The following is an 11,401-nucleotide window of genomic DNA, read 5'->3' as shown; positions in this document are numbered from 1 at the left end:
CTGTTTTAACCATGTATAGCTAAGTTTTAAAAAAATGCATTTTTGGGGTCTGAAATGCTTCCCTGCACTTAATCTTATGTCTTGCCTCATCTCTGAATATGTCATAAAAACAAACAGTAGTATTGAAACAAAATATTATCTGTACTTCTGAGTAAGCATAATCCAATACAGGGAACTACTTGTAAACTTGAAAAAATGTGGAAGAGATATACTCCTGTAAGCAAAATTGTGTATGCTCTTGGACAGCTTGACTTGATGTGGTGCAGCTAAGTGTGTTAGACCTTGGTATATGCACACCTTATGTAGCTGAGAAAAATGTTCTGGGAAAGATGTACGTTATCTTGGTTGCCTTTGATTTCTACTGCTTTTTATTTTTTTTTAATTCCATCATGTTCCGTCATAGCTCTCTGTGATAAACTTTTTTTATAAAATTTTGCACACGTACAAGGAAGATGATGGAGAAAATGCAAATACTGCTTATCTTTTCACTTAAGCATGCAAGCACTGATGTTTCCAGTTACACGTTCCAGTGTCTGCATTCAAGTCTCCTTCCATCCCAGTGACTGGAAAAAACTGTGTTAAGTTTTTGATTATTTTGGTTCCGCTGGTTCAGAATGGTGTATTTCTTCTGATTTTTTTTCTCTAACAGAGCATTTCCACATCAAACTTTCATAGCCTGTTCCAAACTGATTACGTGGAAAATAACGAAAGCAATATTGTGCAGGATGTAGTTTGCTTCAGATAGAGCAGTCATTCCTGCGTTGAAGGGAGAAAAACCACACAAAACCCTCTGGAAGATCTTAAAAATGTTTACAGCGTGGTGTGCGGAGGTTTTCAAAGGTGCTAGCACTTAGAGGACTTTAAACCAGAAAAAAAGTCATTGCTCAATGCAGCTGACTCAGGTTTTGATATCTGGCAGCAGAAATGTGGTAAAAGTAATGGAATGAAATAACTTTTTTTCATAAATAAGAAAAAAGTTGATGGTAAAACTTTGGTCGTGGTTTAAGTGATGTTTTCAAGTGTACAGCACTCTTGTAACCCGAGTTCTCAGTAATGCTCTAAGGAGGCTGTCTTGGTTTCCCGTAATCCCTTCATAGCTGTATATAAAATGTAATGCTAAAACTATTTTGCTCTCAGGAGTCACTTTGGATGAGATCAGCTGTATTCAGTGAATTATGTAATATGGATTAAATTGTTTGTCTTTGTTCCTGAAATGGGTAGAACTTCTTGCTTTGTCTGCCTGCTTACTCGTGTATGTAAGCACAGGGAAATACAGTCTCTCCACCTGCTCCTGGTGAGATGAGCAGACGGTGATGCCCATAAAGTCGTGTCAGGGTAAATGCCTAATTTCAGTTAAATACACATTGCAGGTTGCTCTTCTGATTTCTCAAAAGGGCAAGATGATACAAGTATACAATATCAAAGTAGTTATTTAATTTTTTTTATGAATATAGCACTTTAAAAAAGAGTAGTATGATTCAGGGGAAAAAAATAAACATAGCTAACTAGAAGATACAGCTTCTGTAGTAATTCTGGGCACCAAATTTAACCCACTTAAAAAATATATATATAAAGTTCATTTAAGCAAAATTTATTTGTATCAATGCACAAGTTATTTGTGTGTTTCTACTCATTCTCTAAAAGCTGTTGACAGACACTATTGCCCAGGCTTGCATGTTTCTGCTGCTATGTTTGAAGCCAACTTACTTAAAAGAAGCAACCAAACATTAGCTTGGAACTTCATTATCCTCCTGGGAGGAGGGAGGGTGGAGGGAGGAGTTGAAAGGTGACATTTTGCCAAAGGGGAAAAGACAAAGTCAATAAGCAAAACTTATCTTTCAGGCCTTCTTCAAAGTTATTAAAGGTTGAAGTGTTAATAAACTATTAAAAATGTAGTGGTGTCCTTTTTATTTTGGAACTTCTCCTTGACTCCATTCTGTGGACTGCTGCTAGAGAAGAGGTGTATCTGGTCCCATGGGCCGTGTTACTGCCCTGCTCTAGGTTCTGCTGGTAAAGGCAAGAGGCTGTCTTGGATGAAGAGTCAGTGTTGGAGTGAAGAGCAGGTGCCTCGATCCAGACAGCACTGAGGAATGCTGATGGGTCTGTCAGATTTATAAGAATCATCTTAACAAATTTTGTTTTTCCTTTTGGGAGTCCACTGGTTTGTATGTGTGAACTGACTTGCTTGTTTCAGTCTGTAGCAAAAGATGGCATGAGAGCTACGCAGTTACAGAGCAACCCTAATAAATATTGGCTGTAACACTGCAGTGCCCTCCAAGTTTGCAGGCAGGATTGAAATTCCGTAGCCTGTCTTTTTAGCTGCATTGCTGTGAGGGTAATAGTTCACTGCCTTGCCTGCTACTCTGGTTCCTGTGGAAAGGCTTTGTGGGGGGTGTCCTAGTGTGACACTCACCACTGCTGCTAGGGAGCCTCTGTCCTTGCTGATCCTGAGCCTCTGTGGTAGCTTTAGAGTGGTGGCACACTGGAGTGTTGGACAAGAGGGGGAGCTAAGTGCAAGAGTCAGTTTTCACAAGGGTTTGAGCTCCTTCCTGTGGGAAGTACTGAAACTAATGATGATAAAATGAAGTAGGTTATTTCTGGTCCAAATGTGTTTCCCAGGAACACTCAAATAGCGTAACCAAGTGTTTGACTGAAATTGGTCTCTTGTGTTTTTCTGTTTCAATGTGTGCTATGTTTGTTGAGGAATTGCTGATTGTGACAGGGCTGCATAAGCAGAGGTAGTGCTGGTGTTGTCGCCTCTTATTTATTTGCCCAGTATGTGACAAATGATCATGTAGAACAGAGGTCTTGTGCAAAGACAAAACAGTTGATTCTTTTATCTGGCATTGTCATTACCGCCAGGGGGTGGTAAGGTCAGTGCCTGTGCCTCATTTGCTGGGAGAAGGGTTTATGTGTTTGTGTGGTGAACTAGATCTGGAAACTGCTTTGGATGAAATTACTGTTTCATCCACTAGAAATTATGTTTTAACTGAATCCTGGTATAAGCATCTCCACCACAATGCAGTGCCATTTTATTTAAAACTTGGTACCAGTGTATGTACTGTTGGTAACATTGCCAGCAGGGTATTGAATTCCTGTTAGTACTGCAGCTACTCTCTTGCTGGCAGTGGTGGAAGGCTGCTGTTCTCCCTCTTCCTTAGAGAAGACTTAAAAGGATGTTTGTGGTAACCAGGCAGAGAATTGTGAGGCAGACAGCCGTAATTACAGCAAAGCAGTCTGAGCTCAAGCACTTGAAATAAGTGAAACAGTGATTCTAGGGTGGCTGAAATAGTTATTGTTACCTTTTGAATTGGTTGATAAGAAAAAAAGCATTGTAAGTTGTTTTGTTTAGTTGTGGTGGTTTGTTCTTTTTTTTTAAGTTAGGCTGCTGATCATCCAAGTTCTGCAGGGGAAAAAAACCCCTACAATCAACCAACCAACCAATTGCCATAGTCTAGGAGTAATTATTTCAGGATTTTATGGAAAGTTTTTACTAATATTGGTGCAGGCTCACATGCGAAGATTAATTTAGAGAGACTGTTACTGGGGATCAGTATCTAGGCTTTTCTCATGGTGGGTAGTAGTTAAATAGCAGTCTTTGTGAGTGTCTTGGTCTGCCTTGTCAAGGATGGGTTATCCTGGCTTTTGAGATAGGGAAACTGAGGCATGAATGTTGAGGCATGACTAGGTAGTTTAAGTTAAGCCACTATTCTCTAGTACACATTCTGTCCTGTTTCTCATCAAGTATTCCTTGAGCCATGTCCAAGTATTTTTTTTGTTTGTTGGATTTCAAAAATGCTGCTTTGTGTTGCTTAGACATCTGTAATAGTCTTTTAAAGCAGCTTTCTAAAGACTTAGCTGTTGCTTTGTCTGTTCCTGAAGCCAAGTGTTGACCAGACAGAAAATGTAACTGTTAGGTGTTTAGAAGTGGAATGTGCTCACTGAAATTATAATGCCTGACCTCAGCCAAAGATAGTTGAGGGGGGAAAAAAGGAAAAAATATGCTAAGCATTTGGGTGTGTTGTGTTTGCAGTCGTGAAACATAAAAGTCAGTCTGCGTTGCAAAAAAACTTCTGTGGAGCCAGTTCTGTTTGCACTTAACAAGTAAAAGAAAGCAAACTGTCCTAAATGTGTACAGCTGCCCTGTTAGTGGGGGTATGTATCATTGCATTGGGTTTCTGTGGCAAGGCTTTGGCAGTGGGGGGGCTCCAGGGGTTTTGTCTGCGAGAAGATGCCAGAAGCTTCCTGGTGTCCTACAGAGCCAATGCCAGCTGGCTCCAAGATGGACCTAACACTGGCGAGTCTATCCGTGATGGAGGTAGTGACTCGGGTGACAAGGCTATGAAGGGGAAAAGGTACTGCACAGGAGCAGCTTGCAGCCAGAGTGGAGAATATGTGTGAGAAAGAGCCCTGCAGATGCCAGGTCAGTGAAGAAGGAGGGGGAGGAGCTGCTCCAGGCACCAGTGCTGACTCCCCTGCAGCCCACGGGGCAGCCCGTGGGGCAGCTGTGTCCCTGCAGCCCATGGGGGTTCACAGGGATGCAGAAATCCACCTACAGCCCATGGAGGACCCCACACTGGAGCAGGTGGATGCTTGAAGAGGCTGTGAGCTTGTGGGAACCCTGCAGTGGAGCAGGCTCCTGGCAGGACCTGTGGACCCATGGAGAGAGGAGCCAGTGCTGAAGGTTTTCTGGCAGCACTTGTGACCATGCTGGAGCTGGAGGACTACACCTTGTGGAAGGGACCTGTGCTGGAGCAGTTTGTGAAGAACTGCTGCCCATGGGAAGGATGCATGTTAGAGAAGTTTGTGAAGGACTGCCTCATGGGAGGGACCCCATGCTGGAACAGGGAAAGAGTCTGTGAGTCCTTCCTTGAAGGAGTGGCAGAGACAATGTGTGATGAACTGATCACAACCTCCATTCCCCATCCCCCTGCGCTGTTTGTAGGGAGAAAGAACCAGGAGTAAAATCAAGCCTGAGAAGAAGAGAGGCATTGAGGGAAGGTGTTCTAAAATTTGATTTTCATTATCCTACACTGATGTGGTTGGCAATAAAGTAATTTGCCCAAATAGTCTGTTTTGCCCATGATGGTAATTGGTGAGTGACCTCTACCTGTCTTTATCTTAACCCATGAGTCTTTCATTTTATTTTCTCTCTGAGGGGAGTGGTAGTGCAGCTTTGGTCAGCATCTGGCATCTTGCCCTTGTCAACTTATCCCAATTGCTCTTCCCATGGAAATGGAGAAGTATTTTTCCTTTGCTATGTTGATAGCCCAAACACAGATGATACAGACAGCTACTTCAGATACTTCTTTTTTTTTAAGAAAGCACTTGTTTTTTAAAAACTAAACATGTTTGACTCTTGCAAGCAAAGATGCTCCAGAATCCATCTGACTCAGAGGTTAAGCCCACTGATGTGTTTTCTCTCACAATTAGTAAATGTTGCTACTACTGTTTTCAGACTGCAGTAGACTTCTGCACTAGTATGAAGGTTGGTCTGAGGAATATTAGTAATGAGAATAATTATCTCTGTTTCTTAATGGTTGAGAGACATTACTTTAAATTCTTGTGTAGTTTATGGAACCGTGCTGTGGAAAGTCTTAGGAAGACAGTCTACAGAAAACAAAACCTGAACCTTGGGTCCAGCCCTCTGGAACTGCAATCAGAAGTACTAAGAATGCAGCTTTGATAATGAAGTGAGTGGTTCTTAGAAGAAGACGAAGCTTATGTAGTGGCTATTTTTCACTGCTTGCCTTAATCTCCTCTGGTTAGTTTAAAATGTTGAAGTGATAAATATGAGATATATGTCCCACACCTCGGGAATGGTTGGTGTCAAGTGAAGAAAATGAGAGTATGGTAGGAGATGGCCATGACGAAAGTGAGGTGGGCTGCATCAGCAGTGGCTTTGTAGTCCCAGGATGCCTGGACTGTTAGAAAGGTCTGTATGTGCTGCCTTCTCTGCAGACATATGCTGGAAACTGCCATGCCTTCTCCAGGCATGGGAATTTCGGTCCAATTTTAGGGTGTAAAGCCTCAAACATGGTGGTTGCCCTTGTAAACAGGAGAATGCCAGGAGAAGGATTTTCATTTTATTCATGCCCAGGATTGTCTAACCTCAGATTTCCTCTGCAGCCTTCAGCTTCAAGGCAGTGCTTTCTGACTGCACTGAATACCTTGAAATACTTTAGCCCTTGGGCCTCTCATTTCACATCCCAGCTTCAAGAAAATGAGAACAGATTGCCTTCCTGATTAGGTGAAATAATCTCTTCATCCTGCCTCCACAGGAACCAGGTTACAATGGCAAAGGAAGGTCAGTGTATTTGTGGAAAAACCTGACTTAAAAGAGACAAAGAGACAAGATTTATGTGATTGCATCATTTTTATGCTGCTGTTCCCTATGTGAATTTGAAATCTAGTTCAAGCCACATTTGATAGAGAGGTGTATGTTTCACAGATCTCAATTACCTCCAATTAAAGGAAGATTTGAGCTCGGATGAAAGACATTTAAATTGGGTCTCCCAGCCTGGGCAAGCCTGCGTGGCAAGCTGGGGAGGTACCTGTTCTTCTTGCTGCTGTTGGCATCCTTGCCAAGCTGTGGGCATGGGCACAGATCAAACACCCTGGCAGCTGCTGCAGTAGCCCCGCTCTTGTCAGCAATGGGGTGAGAGATGAGTGGGCTACAAGGGAGCAGGTTGGCAGAGCAATGGGGGCAAGAGCTGTCACCAGACTAAGCTCATGGACAGGGTGTGAAGGTGAGACTGCTTGATCTACCAGGGAGTGGGAATGGGTGACCCAAGAAACCTGCAAAAACCCCTGAAAAATGCTAAAAAATGGAAGAAAGTATAATCTGGCATGTTATGCATCCTCACTGCTCTGCTCAAGCACTTCAGAAGCACTAATGGTTCAGTGGTTGCAAACAGATCAGAGGAGTCTGCTGTTCAGAGTAGCCAAAACTGAGCTCAAAGCTTCTTATAGATCAGAGCTTTTTTATAAATCGTGGGTTTCTAAAGCCAGTTTGTGAGGTGTGTAAATGTTGCATTTGTGGAAGTAGAGTTTTAGAAATGAAGCAGCTAATCAAAAGTAAACCAGCAGCATATGGAAGGGATCTCCTGATTTCCTTGGCTACTGCTCAGGGAGAGCAGCAGGGAAGAGCAGTGTGTGACCAGAGTTCTCTGGTGCTCTGCACACACAACACAGGACATTAGGTGAGCCACACCAGCATTAGCTGCCCTGTGGGCAGACATGACAAGGGGTTTATGCCGAACCATTTTTTGTGTCTGTGTATGTTCATATTTACATCCGAGTTGTGAACACCAATCTTTCTGTGTGTGGGCTGGTGGTTGCAGCAGACTGGCTTTCTAGAGGGCTTTGCATTGTATCACACATTTGTAATTGCTTCAGTTGCCTCTAATCCATTTTCTTCCTTCAGCAGCTCCTAATTTTTGAGTTGCTTTAGTAGTGCTGATTTTGAGGGTGGCTGCGTGCAAACACACTTCCTTCCTTCCTTGCCAAATTGGAGCCATTCTTGCCAAATTGGAGCCATCTCATCTGAAACCCCTCTGAAGTGCACTCTGAACCTCTGCAAGTGTTGAGACCTCCAAAGAGAAACATGAGGCTTAAGCAGGAGAAGGCTCACACAAGGTGAATTTCCAACATCCAGGAGCAATTGCTACTGCTTTTGTGTAGTGCACAGGTCTCTGCTGTAAATGCAAAAGCAATTTTATATTTAAGTAATTTAAATATAGATTTTTTTTTTACAGGAGATCCTTCCTGGTCTCATGCCTGATGGCCCCTAAGTCCTGTGTGCTCCCTTCTGTGTCACTATGCATGGGTTATTATATCCTAATCATGGAAACTAAAGCACTTGCTTTTATAACAGGGTGAGATAATAATAATGTAAGATTTAAAATTATAGTGTATCTGTCAAAATTCTGTAGTTTCCCCCCATATTTCGTGTATTTGACAGTTTATGTAGCTCTTAGTCTTAGTTGAGTGTGTGATACTTCTCATTAAAAATTTCAGTAATTCCCTGGATAAAGTACTTTCACATGTGCTGTGTATGTATCATTACAATTTTCGGATGCTATCTATATATATACATTTCTGTACAGATTTTGCATATGGACAGATGGTCATATGTTGAGGCAATGCAAGACTGCCAGTTTAGTAACAGTATTTTCCTCCTATGGAAAACACAAATGCAGAACTGATTGGTACAGCTTAGACCAGGTAAGCATTTCCCCTGTATTCCCTTGCAGAGTGTAGAGAAGGGAATTGTTTAGTGCATAGGTTCCGCAAGTTTTGCCCTGATCATATGGCACCGGGCCAGGGGCAAAGCTTCATTCTGGCATCTCCTAGCTTTTGAAAGCATATCTTCACATTTTTCTGAGTGTAATTCCTGCTTTATCACTACTGCTTTCATGGATGGTGCGCCCCTCCGGTGAGGAGACAGCATCATGCGTCGTGTGGAATGAAATCGTAGCGTTAGTCTGAGCCTCAGGGAAAACTTGTGAGCTGGCTTTAAAAGACGGATGCTTTATTTGCTGTACGCTAAAACCGTGAAACCGTGGCCTCCGTAGAGACACTGGCTTTGTTACTCATTCAAGTTTTTTTTTCACCTGCTTGTTCTCGATAAAGCGGACAGAGCCTGACGGCTTGGCGGGGTTTGAGCCTCCCTCTCCCTCTCCCTCTCCCTCTCCCTCTCCCTCTCCCTCTCCCTCTCCCTCTCCCTCTCCCTCTCCCTCTCCCTCTCCCTCTCCCTCTCCCTCTCCCTCTCCCTCTCCCTCTCCCTCTCCCTCTCCCTCTCCCTCTCCCTCTCCCTCTCCCTCTCCCTCTCCCTCGCCGTGTTCCCGCTGGGTTTTGGCGGGATTGACGCTGTGAGGGGAACCGGTGTTCCGCAGGCTCCGGCCGCCAGGTGGCGCTGTGCCCCCGGCCCGCGCCGCTCCCGGGCGGATCCCGAGCCCCGCTCCCGCCTGCCGCCAGCCCGGCCCGGGCGGATCCCGAGCCCCGCTCCCGCCAGCCCGGCCCGGGCGGATCCCGAGCCCCGCTCCCGCCTGCCGCCAGCCCGGCCCGGGCGCTCCTCCTCACCCCGCTCCCGCCAGCCCGGCCCGGGCGCTCCTCCTCACCCCGCTCCCGCCCTCCCAGAAAGCGGCGGGGTGTCTGGGGTCTTGAGTGTGTGTTGTTTGTAGTGTTGGAACTGTTGTTTGTAGTGTTTGTTGGAAGATGCGGTTGTTTCTAGAAATGCCTTGGAGAATCCTAGAATTGGAGGGGACCTTAAAACCTTAAAAATAATCTTCTTCCAGCTTGCTCAAAGCCCTGTTCAACCCGGCCTTGAAAGCTTCCAGGAATGGGGCATCCTCAGGTTCCCAGGCAACCTGTTGCCAGAGTGCAACAGGTGCCTCGCCACTCTCACAGTAAAAAATTTCTTCCTAATATCCAATCTAAATCGCCCCTCCTTCAGCTTAAAGCTGTGCCCCTTTCCGTATTGCAGAAAGCCTTGCTAAAAAGTGTGTACCTGTCTTTCTGGTAGACCTCTTTATAGGTATTGAAACACAGTAATAATGTGTCCCTGGAGTCCTCTCTGAAGTGAACGGTGGCAAATCTTTCAGCCTTTCCTCACAAGAGAAGTGTTCCAGCCCTGAGCATCTTCATGGCTCTTGCCTGGACCTGCTCCAATGGTTCTTTCTTGTGCTGAGGACTCTGGTGCTGGATGCAGCACTCCAGATGCAGGTGGGCTCTCATACTGAGCAGTTAATAAAGCTGATGCCTGTACATAATTTTGATTATTTTTTGGTCTTTGGTTGGCGCTAAGAGCAAAGGAATTCAGTAGTTGGGCAGTTATTTAAATAAATTAACATGTCTGTCCAGCAAGCACCTGTCCTTTGAATGAAAGTACATATGTCTGATTCTGTTATTTTTACTGTGTGTTAATCTAGGAGGTATAATGCTCAACATTCCCAAGTATAAACTTTTTTCTCACAGCATTTTTCATTTATTTATTTGAAGACAGCACCACCCTGTGCAGTGTGCTTTCTCATTTTCCAACAGACCATCTTGGAAATGGCAGCAGACAAGGAGCACTGTGGTACCCATGGGAAAGGATGTCTGCCTGCTTTAAGGTGGTGATCATGGGCAGTTCCCGTTATTGGATGTCATGCAGGAATTAATTACTGTCCTCAGGGCTTGGTAGTACCTTAGTTAGAATCCTTCCCATGGACAGGTCCTGTACCCTGGAACAGACTTGTGAAGAACATAGATGGACAGAGCCTGATAAATAATTGCTCAGGCCAACAGCACTGCTGCCTTGGCTGTTAAGGGTACCCATGGTATGATTTCTCAAAACTGTGTTTGTCTCTGCCTGATTCAGAAGTGGAGTCTCTTATTATTATTTATTGCTGGTAGAAAATGGCAATGGAAAAAAAAAAACCAAAGTGATTGCACTAGAGAAGACTAAAAGGATGAAAATACTTGTAGAAAGACTAAAAATTATGGAAAATTAATGAAACAGAATGAATCAGAATGAACCAGAATGAGTGGTGCTTGTTTTTGTTACCTGTCCTTCCCCATTCTGTCAGGACTGAGTAAATTATGCCAAGTAGAATCGTGCAGAATTTTGCAATAAATTGCCTGAATTCATCCATACTCACTGCTTTGGGAGGAAGGGAGGCTACTTCAGAGGCTGTGGCTACTGCGCTTGGAGTACCTTGTAATTTTGGGCACATTTCCTGAAAACAGAACTCATCTTTCAAGGATCTCCTGAGTCACTTTGAAAAACTCAGGAACCAGTAAACTCCAAAGCTTTTGATCATGGTGGTGGAAAGCCCAAAGACTGCATTTCACCTCTTTCTGTGCGTGAGGCAGGAGTGAAACATCAGAGCACTGAGCAAAGATACTTCTGTTATCCCAGGTCTTGCTTTCCCTTCATGGGTTGTTTCAGGTTTTCCTTTCTTTTCAAGAAGTGTCTCTTCCCTCCCTGCTCCTTGCCCCAGGCTGTAGCCCTTAAAGCATCTGGGATGCAATAGCAGAGTAGCAACAGTGGTTTGTTTCTCATCTCACTTATGAAAAGCACTTGGTTTCTGTTGAACCATACCCTTTGTCCTGACACAGCTGTTCTCACCACGCTCTCTAGTTACTCACTGGGCACCTCCAGCCACGATTTTTTTCTGAAAACCTGAAGATGTGCTGTGAACCCCAAATCCCATATCTGTATCCATCAGAACTGCTTCTAGTGACAGATGTGTTCTGAAACAAAAAAATGTGTATGTAGTAAAAAATGAGCTTTTCTGTGCACAAGTTACTCAGCTTAGTCGGGTTTTTGGCCGTTTCTTTCCAAGACACCTAACAATTTTTTACACTTAGAGAGTCAACAGAACAGGAAACTAACATGTAGAGGAGGCAAAGAATC

Source organism: Passer domesticus, chromosome 1 (assembly GCF_036417665.1).
Source record: "Passer domesticus isolate bPasDom1 chromosome 1, bPasDom1.hap1, whole genome shotgun sequence".
Lineage (NCBI taxonomy): Eukaryota > Metazoa > Chordata > Aves > Passeriformes > Passeridae > Passer > Passer domesticus.
Note: the sequence above shows the minus strand (reverse complement) of the source record.